Here is a 12330-nt window from a genome sequence, read left to right on the forward strand (position 1 = left end):
ATATTACTTTGGTATTTAATCCAGTCAATATTTTTTGTCAAATCATATGGAATATTAACTGAATAAGCAATGCCTTTGTTACTGCTAATTGAGATGATGATTGGTAAATGATCGCTACCGTGTAAATCAGGAAATACTTTCCAGGTGCAATCTAGTCGAATTGAAGTCGAACAAAGAGATAAATCTAATGCACTTGAACGTGCAGGAGGTCTTGGGATCCGTGTCATGCTACCCATATTTAGTACTGTCATGCTGAAATTGTCGCAAATATTATATATTAGAGATGATCTGCTATCATTGTAAACGGAACCCCACATCATTCCGTGCGAATTGAAATCTCCTAAAATCAAACGTGGAGCAGGAAGGGCTCCGAAAATTTCAGTAATCCTGTTGGTGAATGTGAAATGGAGCCCACTGGATTATTGTCTTTTCTTGAGCTAGTTCCTGGATTGGTTTGTGAATTTGACAAACCAGGAGGCACAGTTTTTGGTTTTAAATTTGGCTTTTTAGCTTTAACACGGGGATCTTTTTTTGAAGGTGTAATTTTAGGTGTCTTTTTTGGTATTTTATGGTTTGGTAATCTCCTCTTAACAGACCCTTGAGGAGTGACAAACAAGGTATCTTCACTATTTCCGTCAGAGTCAGATTCCTCTGGCTCCGCAAGATTTGAAAAACCGTTTTTCGGTTTCCAAAGGGGAGACATGTATGACCGTTTTGAGCATTTCTGCATATGTGCGCTTAGACCGTGCTTTTAAAGAAAGCTTCATTTTGTCTTTACGCAGCTTAAACGCAGCGCACACTGAAAGATCATCATGAGGACTTTCCCCACAATAAACACATTTTTCAAAATCTTTATCGCAAAGATTATCCTTATGAGGCCCTTGACATTTGATACATTTGGACTTATTACTACAGTAAGTAGCTGTATGTCCGAATTTTTTACAGTTCGTGCAATTCATAACATGCGGTACGAAAAGCCGAACAGGAAGACGAATTTTATCGATATTGACATGGCTAGGCAACGCAGATCCGGCAAATGTTACTCGAAACGAATCTGAGGAACGATAGGACTTTTTTCCATCGACAATAGATACTGAGTACAATTGCTTGCACTCGAGTATCTCAACTCCCTCAAGCATGGAGTTTTAGAAACGACCATCTCCATTTTTAAGTAAATCATCGGCTGTCAGACTTGCTTCAGTCACAACACCGTCAATTTCCACCTCCTTCGATGGAATGTAAATTCTATATTCAACAGCAAATAATTTACAGGTTACAATATCGTTTGCCTGTTTCAAGTCGTTAACAACAACTCGAATTTTATATCTATTAACCTTACAGATTTCTTTAACTTCAGAGAAATGTGATGTCAAATCTTTTGTAATCTGGTTTCTTTTAGTTTTTTGAAATTCTGATCATTGTTTAACTTTCAACTGTTTTCATTTGTTAAATATCTCAAAATAACACAAATTGTTATACATATCAACTGTTGATATACTTGTGTTATGATTTAGTTATGTGCATCTGAGATCGGGTGTGCATTGAACCGCCAACCCGGGTATCATTACAACACTAGGTGGATTTAAACAGGTTTTCCATTCAATGTAACATGTTTTCCAAATCCATCTGAATTCGAATTCAACTCGTAGCTCTCCAACACGAACGCCTTAGAGGGTTATTTTCACGCTTCAAATCTCGTTATTACTTTTTAAAATCGTTAAATTACTTATACAAATTGAAATCTCTATTTGGATGTCTGTTCTCTGTGGGGTCAGTTTTATTCGTATTCACGGCATCCAGGTATGTCTCTGACATTACCCACACACTAAGATTTAATTCCTTTGTTCGGTAATATTTTGGACGAGAAATTTCGGTAATCTATAGAAATGGCCGATATTTCGGTACATGAGTTTTCTTTTACAATAATTATGCCAACTTTTACCGAACGATCAGTATTACGTATATTTTCATTACAGAATTTTGTAAATAGATATACAATTCATACGGTAAATCTGAATAGTCGCCGAGTACGCTAAAAACCATACTGTCCGTATGGTAAAATTATCTTCCAATGACCGAACTTCTGTGAAAACTGATTGTCATGAAACTAACTGTCAAACAGTTTTTAGTAAGTGTTTTTTTTATTAACCAAATGAAAAAAATCTTGAAGAATTCATCAAATGGATTGAGGCACAGGTGCAAAAGTTTTTAAAACAATAGAACCACAGAAAGCTTTTTGTTTACTTATAGGCAGAAAATAATTTTGTATCACTTGTCCACTTGCTGCCTACACAAATCGTTCGAGGGTAATTTCTGGTGGAGTCGACGGATTGTGCAGTGTTTTGGAAGGCGCTCATAATTCCGGTCAGCCGGAACATTTGACCCTTTCTTGTGGAATAAAACCATAGCCACAACAGGTTGGAATTTTCTTCATTCGTTTTTGTGAATTTGTGCTGTTTTTTTAAATCCGAAAATCCAGAATTTTAACCAAAGGAAAACAAACAAACAAATAATTATTGAACAATCAGTTAGATCCAATTGGTTTACAGTTTACGGTAGTTGTTTGACAGTTCAGCAATTACCGAACGATCGGTAATCAATTTAATTATTAAATAGCTGTTGAAAATTCGGTAAAAAATTACCGAATTCTGCGAAATTTTCTAAGTGTGCACCCGCGTTTTTTTGTCAATCGTCTAATTTACAAACTTTTGAAATTGTGTTGGGCTTTTTGATTGTTCCTTCGTCATCTTTCTTTAAATTTAACGCGCATTGCAGGATTTCCAGTAAAACTCGACCGCTTAAGATTAATTTCTATTTAAAATAAGGGAACTCGATTAATAATGAGACGAAGTTTATCGCTTCAACCGAAATCGCAGCATAGTAGTATCATAGAGCATAGAGCATAGTAGTATCGAATCGCTGTTACATATTCACAAGAAAAGCCGCTATAAAAATAACTACATGCATGCAAAACTGGAACAACAACCTAGAGTGCCTATACTCAGTGACGACAGCTGTTCGTTTGGAATGACAGCTTCCAGTTCCAAACGAGCAAACCACCTGTCAATCACAATGTAAAGCTAACGAAACTGCCAACATTTCGGATTAAATTTGTTGAAAACATTACGGATGAGAAGTCTTCACTCTGGTTATAGGCACTCTACAACAAGCTTGACGAAGAGAAGCTCAAAAATCGAAATACGTTACAGTAGTAACCACATAGATATAATTGCAAATATTTGGGCTAATGAATTAATTTCATCGGATACAAGGCAAACACAAATCAAGGCAAACAAAGTCTATTTTCTGAGTTCGCGTGATCGATGTTGACTCCTAATAAGGATTGATCTTGGAGACTCTCGTGCAATTGCGCATCCAAGAGCATGATGATTGATTGAACTGTTGCCTTGTTCCACATCAATGGTTCGAACAACCCTATGGGACTCATCCTTGTAGTTTATTTAACAATTTTAAAGATATTTAAAAAATCCCGAGATTTTAGGAAGCATTCAATAATTAATTAACAATATTATTTATAAAAACTACCAGAATGATAATTAATTTCCTAATCGTATCCGTTTCTTTGAATAAAATAAAACTTGGGCAGTTCTTCGGTATCATGTAGATTATTTTTCGAATAATCGAACAATTCTTGGAATCGATAATTATGAATGCGGTTTTTTCGGATCAATCGATTAGCTCAAAAAAAGAATCGATTAATTAGACGGAAATTTTCGAAAAAGACTTTAACATCCGGTTTGTCTACTGACAAGGAGCGTTACAAAACGCATTATTAATGAACATGATATGCGTTGTACACATTAGGTTTTTTACCGTCACTGCTAACCTCAATCGGATGAACACATTTTGACAGTTCAGCTGTACTGTTTGTAAACAGAAATTTCTTTTGTTTGTTTATTGACAAATTGGATCAGACCATTTACGGTCCGTATCGCCTAAATAAAGTTTTAAAACATTTGTTCACAATTGAATACGGTTCGTTTTTGATATTTATTAAATAAAAGTGACTAGTTGCAAAGTGTAAAGATGATTTTTTTTCGATGTGCTCTTCGATTTTTGTTTAAGCCTGTTTGTAAACAGTACCGCTGAACTGTCAAGGATGAATACTTGTTCATTTGTGTCGTCACGATAAAAAACCTAATAGGAAAAACTACACGTAGAGAAATGGAGTTAGTAGGTTTATGATTTGGTTCACACACTAAGAATATTTCGCAGAAAGCAACGTTCGTCAATCTGTTCGGTAATTAAATTGATTACCGATCGTTCGATAATTGCTGAAGTGTCAAACAACTACCGTAACAAACCGTTTGTTAGTTTGCCTTTGGTTGAAGTTGTGGATCTTCGGATTTAAAATAAATAACAAAATTCACAAAAACGAAGGACGAAAATTCCAACCTATTGTGGCTATGGTTTTATTCCACGAAAAAAAGGGTCAAATGTTTCGGATGACCGGAATTATGAGCGCCTTCCAAAACACTGCACAATCCGCCGAGTCCACCAGAAATTACCCTCGAACGAGCAAGTGGATAAGTGATACAAAATTATTGTCTGCCTATAAGTAAACAAAAAGCTTTCGGTGTTTCTAATGTTTTAAAATCTTTAACACATGTACCTCAATCCGTTCGATGAACTCTACAAGATTTTTTTCGTTTGGTTAATAAAAAGACACTTACTGGAAATTTTAATAACACTCACTGGAAATTTTAATAACTGTAAAATTTTGTATAATTATTGTAAAATAAAACTCATGTACCGAAATATCGGTCACTTCTATAGATTACCGAAATTTCTCGTCAAATATATGACGAAACAAAGAAATTAAACCTTAGAGCAAATTCAGCAGCTAGAAGTTCTATATGGAAGATCTATAATAGAGCAGAAACTGTAAAAAACGTATACCCAGCAAGCCGTTCTAGTTTTATTTATTCGACCAGTTCTTCTGTCTAATATAAAACTGGTCTACGATGCCGTTCTATTTTTTGTATATTTGAAACAGGAGTAAAACACTGCTGAGGCTGCCAGTTTTTCTAGTTATAAAATTCAGATTTAAATTTTGTAACTGACATAAATTATGCATCTAGAACTAGAACACTACTGAATATGCCCTTAGTGTGTATGTTCATTTCAAGCCGAGTGGGTCGATACTAAAAAACTGCACTTCGCTTCGATTAGGCTTTTTTACACTGCATACGATCATGCACACTTTCCTTCTCTTTGCTGTAAATAGTAACGGTTGAATATGGATCGAACGTCTTTTCTTGGGTTTTTGCTGGTTAAAAACATAACCATGGAGATATGATGTATCGTAATTAGGTTTTGCACGAACATAACATAACCTCACAAAAATTAACTAAATGAATCAATTTTGACAGCTATCAGTGGTTTGTTTATGTGTTCATTACGTTCATTCTAATTTGAATACGTGTAATAGATATGTAAACAAACCACTGATAGCTGTCAAAAGGTGAACTTGATTCATCGGCAGTTCATTGGTAGTTCATCCGAGTGGTCATCGTGCAAAACCTAATAAGCAATGAAACCAGAAAGTTGCAAATGTCACATGAACAGAATGAATTTTTTTTGACAGTCGATGTGTACTTGTTTACAGTTTAAAAGTTCATCAGAAGTTCATCGTTCGAATGTAAAAATTGTAAGTCGCCTCACACTCAACAGATTCATACATATATCGCTCCTTGATGCTGGAAACACATACAAGGCAATCATTTTAGTTATTTTCACTGTGGAATACGTTTTTAACAGGCACGTTTTCGTCCTTTTTTTTTCAATTTTTAACTTGCAGCCGCAAAACAAAACAAGTACACGGCAACTGTCAAAGATGAACTTAATTCATCGGCAGTTCATTTGTGTCGTCATCGTGCAAAACCTAATGTCGTTCTTCCCCCAAAAAATTCATTGCAAGCTAACAATCTTCACGGGGCTAGTAAGTGATGAAGATTATATATTCAGTTTTTGCTAACAGACTGTAGACTGGTTCTCCGAACGCGAACCGCTGTTAATGATGACTTTATGCCAGGAAAACTGTTGCATATCACTTATTCAATTCGTCAAGTTAGTAGAGGGTAAGAATTCTTAGTTATACTTGAATATTATAAACAGAAATAACAGGAGCGAAGCAATTCGCTATGGCGATCTGGTGATCTCACCAAATATTGCAAACAAACAAACGCTTCGTTTGCTAGCTGTTAGAGAGAAACTAGCTCCTGCAGTCTTGTTACTTGTGTAAATCAAATTCCTGCTGAATAGCGTTTAATTGGGTTTAATCGTAGTAGTGCATGTTAGTTATTCAACCAGTAGGATAAAAAATAAGTCTTTTTCATTGTGTATTGCTATGAGCTGTGAGAGCTGTGAGAAACACATGCATCCATTACAGCAAATCCTTTATTCTAATAGACGCTTTAGCGGTGGCAGTGCACACACATTGAATTCTGTATAAACAAATGTGAATCGCGTTCGGGCTTCGAAGAAATATACGACAGTTAAGAGCCAGTCATCAGTCGGCTAGCGAAAACTGAATATTTAATCTTCATATCTTTCTTGCACCGTGAAGCTAATTTGCTTGCTGTGAATTATGGGGGTAGAGCTTCTCTCTTACCGAGAGAAGAAGGAAAACCAGTAGTAGGGGTGAATATTGTTCGCTCTCTTATATTCTCGTGCATGGACAGCCAATTCAATAAAGCAACAAGGCTCATGCTTCCTCAAAAGCCACATGATTCATAAAGCAGGTATATTCATGAATATCATACGACGTGAAGCATGTATACTCATCTTTACTGCTTCATTCATCCAAACCCTGATGTAAACAAAAACAAGAGATTCTAACTTAAAACGAAACCACTGAGTGTAGTTGGCTCGGTGGCAGGTATTAAATTTATTATTTCAGAGAGTTTTGAGTCATTTTGGCCTATTTTTTAATTTAATTTGTATCTATTCTTTAATGAACTGGAACAATTTCGTCGCTGCCACAGAGAGGAAGGCTCTAATCATTTCATATTCGCAGCTAGAAAGTTGTATTGTCGGGTGGTACTGAAAGATTTGCCTATGGGTACACTTACAGCGCGCAACTGTGTTTGGAGAGGATATATTCCAACGAACTTGGAACTCAAAATAATGCTAAAAAAATAAAAAATAAAATTGTTTTATGCAACTATCGTAAACAATGTTTTATATTGAAAAAAGTTTACTTGTAGTTAAAGGACATACAAACGAAAATAAAAATAACATGATATTGAAAAAATCGTGTATCTTTTTCTGACAAAATCAGAATGAAAATGATTAATTAATAGCAAAAGTTATTAACGCATGAAATAAAAATATGTATATTTTGAAAATAATTCAAGAATATCTTAAATTTTTTATTAACACTAGCGTCTTTGAGAAGTCGAAAATGTTTTTCACTGCAATTTATTCTTAATTTCGTTTGTATAATATGACAAGATCATTGTATAATTTAGAAAATGTAAATATATTTTCTACATACATACGGTAATCACGGTATACGATCAAAACCTACGTAGTAATTACTAATTGTATAATAACAAAAACAGTGGAAGTAATCATCTTAAAACCGCTTTAGTTTCCGTGCAAAATGTCGCGTTTTCTCACTCTGGCTATATATAAAAATAATCTTCCACATTGAACCCGAGAGTCGTATATCGTCTACAAGCTCGATCAGGTTTGGTAACCGTGGAACTGTAGGATAATGACTTGTTAAACTCCTCTATTTGTAGGCGAAAGAATGTTAACTGCAAATAGAAAAATTAAATTTAATAATAAAATAATAATAATAAAAAGCACTCAGCTTTATCATAATTTGCATCGATCATTATTCAAATTATTTATATGCTCTCCGGAATTCACTAAATAACCGGAAAAGACACAAAAATTCAAGTCGGTGGAATTATTCCACAACTATTTCAAACTGTTTGCTTATTTATTCTGGTGCTCCTTGGTAACTATAGTTCATAGCAACTTAAACAGTGTTGCTCGAATAGTTAGTTTTTGTCTCACTCACGAACTCTTTTTATTCCGATTTTTCTTGGAAGTGTCTGGTCGTGTCGTCGGATGCTCGCTCTTTCACTTCGACCGAATCAACGATTGTGAATTTTACAATTCAAGGATTCGAATCTAGGTTGAAAAAAATACAGACAAAACGAGATATATAAATATATTCCATCTTCATGCTCCCAGCTACTAAGAAACCAAAATTTCAATATTGTTTAACCCTAATTTCATTTTACCAATCAGCTGACGAATCCATGTTGACACTCAGTGAATGTCAAGACCAGTAGCAGGAACTTTTTAAGAGATCATATGTTCTTTGACTTTCTTTTACACGGTTAGAAACGCTTTCAAACGGATTGATCTAGATGTTTGGATCGATGTAGTTTTTTTCGCTTTCCATTGACTTTTTGTATTTTATTTGAAAAAAAAACAGATCTGTCGTCGCCCTCGTTTCAAGCTAGAATATGAATGTTTTGAACCAACTTCTCCTTTAAATATCAACAATGATCTCTGTTTGATTTCAATGTTGGTCACGCTCATCCGACGACAAATTCCCAGCACCCGATCTGTCGGAGATAAGTGAGGAGATCGCAAGCTGAGGAACAACAAAGCTGCGGGCGATGACCAGTTGCCAGACGGGCTGCACAAACATGGAGGAGAGGCACTGGATGATTTCTAAGATTTGGGAGGAGGAGATTTTACCGCAGGAATGGATGGAAGAAATGGTATGTCCCGTCTTCAAAAAGGGTGATAAGCTAAAAACAAATCCTATTCGCGATAAGACAAGTACTCCAGAAGTGTCGTGAATGCAACGTACCCGGCACTTATTCATTGACTTCAAAGCGGCATACGACACAATCGATCGAGAACAGCTATGGCAGATAATGCACGAATACGGGTTTCCGGATAAACTGACGCGATTGGTCAAAGCAAAGTCCGAGTATCTGGGGCTACGGCAAGGTAATAGACTCTCTTGTATCTTGTTCAATATTGCCTTGGAAGGTGTGATTCTTAGAGCGAGGATCGAAACGAGTGGAACGATCTTTCGAAAGTCCGTACAACTTTTTGGCGTATCGAACTGGGCATAAATGCGTCAAAGACAAAATACATGAGAGGAAGAGGTTCTAGAAAAGATACACTACACCTCCCACCACGAATATTGATAGACGGTGACGATATCGAAAACCCTTCGATCGAGAAAGGTACGCCACCGCACGAAATTGACCATCTACAAAACGCTCATTAGACCGGTTGTTCTCTATGGCCACGAGACCTCGAATATGTTGGCAGAGTGTGTTTCGAAAGAAAGGTACTGAGGATCATCTACGAAGGAGTGCGGATGGAAGTCGGACGACAGCCCAGTGAAAATGGTTCTTGAATCAAATCCGACTGGTACAAGAAGAAGAGGAGCGCAGCGAGCAAGGTGGTTCGATCAAGTGGAGGGTGATCTCAGAAATATCCGTGCCTTGAGTGGCTGGCGACGAGCAGCCATGGACCGAGTTATGTGGAAATGTATTCTTGATACAGCAAAGGACACCCCAGGACTATAGCTGTTAGGTAAAGTAAGGTTATTACATGTCAAGCAAAGTTGAATTGATATTACCGATGATGTTCATGTTGATTTAATCCTGCTAGATTTTTATGTCAAGAAAAAAATGGTGGGAGGGAAATGTCTGCGACATAACTGGATGACGTGAATACGAATAAAACAGACATGCTTTTTTGCCATTCTCATATAGAAAGGTTATGCAATCACTGTGAAAACCGAGGCCCGGAGGGCCGAGTGTCATATACCATTCGACTCAGTTCGTCGAGCACGCAAAATGTCTGCGTGTGTAACGTTTTTTTGCACCAACTTTCCTCGGAGATGGCTGAACCGATTTTCACAAACTTAGATTTAAATGAAAGGTCTTGTGTTCAAATTTGGCCAGAATGTAGTTCAAAGTATGCTGAACGAGAAAATCATATCGCCCAGAGAGCGTTTTTTAGTTTTAGAAAATGAATTTCGATCAAAGTTTTCAAGTTTTCCTTGATGAGATATTGATTTCGTATTAATAATCGAATATCTGCCGTCGGACCCATTTCCCAATACTCAAATTTGGCCAGAATGTAGTTCAAAGTATGCTGAACGAGAAAATCATATCGCCCAGAGAGCGTTTTTTAGTTTTAGAAAATAAATTTCGATCAAAGTTTTCAAGTTTTCCTTGATAAATTATTGATTTCGTATTGATAATCGAATATCTGCCGTCGGACCCATTTCCCAATACTCAAATTTGGCCAGAATGTAGTTCAAAGTATGCTGAACGAGAAAATCATATCGGCTAGAGAGCGTTTTTTAGATTTGGAAAATAAATTTGAGCAAAACTTTTCAATCTTTAACTGGTGGGGGAATTGTACTGAAGTGCATAAAATCACGAGTAGATGGCGTTTCAGAAGATTGATATTATGTTATATTGATTGTTTTATTGATAATCGAATATCTGCCGTCGGACCCATTTCCCAATACTCAAATTCGGCCAGAATGTAGTTCAAAGTATGCTGAACGAGAAAATCATATCGCCCAGAGAGCGTTTTTTAGTTTTAGAAAATAAATTTCGATCAGTTTTCAAGTTTTCCTTGATAAATTATTGATTTCGTATTGATAATCGAATATCTGCCGTCGGACCCATTTCCCAATACTCAAATTTGGCCAGAATGTAGTTCAAAGTATGCTGAACGAGAAAATCATATCGCCCAGAGAGCGTTTTTTAGTTTTGGAAAATAAATTTCGATCAAAGTTTTCAAGTTTTCCTTGATAAATTATTGATTTCGTATTGATAATTGAATATCTGCCGTCGGACCCATTTCCCAATACTCCAATTTGGCCAGAATGTAGTTCAAAGTATGCTGAACGAGAAAATCATATCGTCCAGAGAGCGTTTTTTAGTTTTGGAAAATAAATTTCGATCAAAGTTTTCAAGTTTTCCTTGATAAATTATTGATTTCGTATTGATAATCGAATATCTGCCGTCGGACCCATTTCCCAATACTCAAATTTGGCCAGAATGTAGTTCAAAGTATGCTGAACGAGAAAATCATATCGCCCAGAGAGCGTTTTTTAGTTTTAGAAAATAAATTTCGATCAAAGTTTTCAAGTTTTCCTTGATAAATTATTGATTTCGTATTGATAATCGAATATCTGCCGTCGGACCCATTTCCCAATACTCAAATTTGGCCAGAATGTAGTTCAAAGTATGCTGAACGAGAAAATCATATCGGCTAGAGAGCGTTTTTTGGTTTTGGAAAATAAATTTCGATCAAAGTTTTCAAGTTTTCCTTGATAAATTATTGATTTCGTATTGATAATCGAATATCTGCCGTCGGACCCATTTCCCAATACTCAAATTTGGCCAGAATGTAGTTCAAAGTATGCTGAACGAGAAAATCATATCGTCCAGAGAGCGTTTTTTAGTTTTGGAAAATAAATTTCGATCAAAGTTTTCAAGTTTTCCTTGATAAATTATTGATTTCGTATTGATAATCGAATATCTGCCGTCGGACCCATTTCCCAATACTCAAATTTGGCCAGAATGTAGTTCAAAGTATGCTGAACGAGAAAATCATATCGCCCAGAGAGCGTTTTTTAGTTTTAGAAAATAAATTTCGATCAAAGTTTTCAAGTTTTCCTTGATAAATTATTGATTTCGTATTGATAATCGAATATCTGCCGTCGGACCCATTTCCCAATACTCAAATTTGGCCAGAATGTAGTTCAAAGTATGCTGAACGAGAAAATCATATCGGCTAGAGAGCGTTTTTTAGTTTTGGAAAATAAATTTGAGCAAAACTTTTCAATCTTTAACTGGTGGGGGAATTGTACTGAAGTGCATAAAATCACGAGTAGATGGCGTTTCAGAAGATTGATATTATGTTATATTGATTGTTTTATTGATAATCGAATATCTGCCGTCGGACCCATTTCCCAATACTCAAATTTGGCCAGAATGTAGTTCAAAGTATGCTGAACGAGAAAATCATATCGCCCAGAGAGCGTTTTTTAGTTTTAGAAAATAAATTTCGATCAAAGTTTTCAAGTTTTCCTTGATAAATTATTGATTTCGTATTGATAATCGAATATCTGCCGTCGGACCCATTTCCCAATACTCAAATTTGGCCAGAATGTAGTTCAAAGTATGCTGAACGAGAAAATCATATCGCCCAGAGAGCGTTTTTTAGTTTTAGAAAATAAATTTCGATCAAAGTTTTCAAGTTTTCCTTGATGAGATATTGATTTCGTATTGATTACCA

The sequence above is a fragment of the Malaya genurostris genome, chromosome 3, assembly GCF_030247185.1.
Source record: "Malaya genurostris strain Urasoe2022 chromosome 3, Malgen_1.1, whole genome shotgun sequence".
NCBI lineage: Eukaryota > Metazoa > Arthropoda > Insecta > Diptera > Culicidae > Malaya > Malaya genurostris.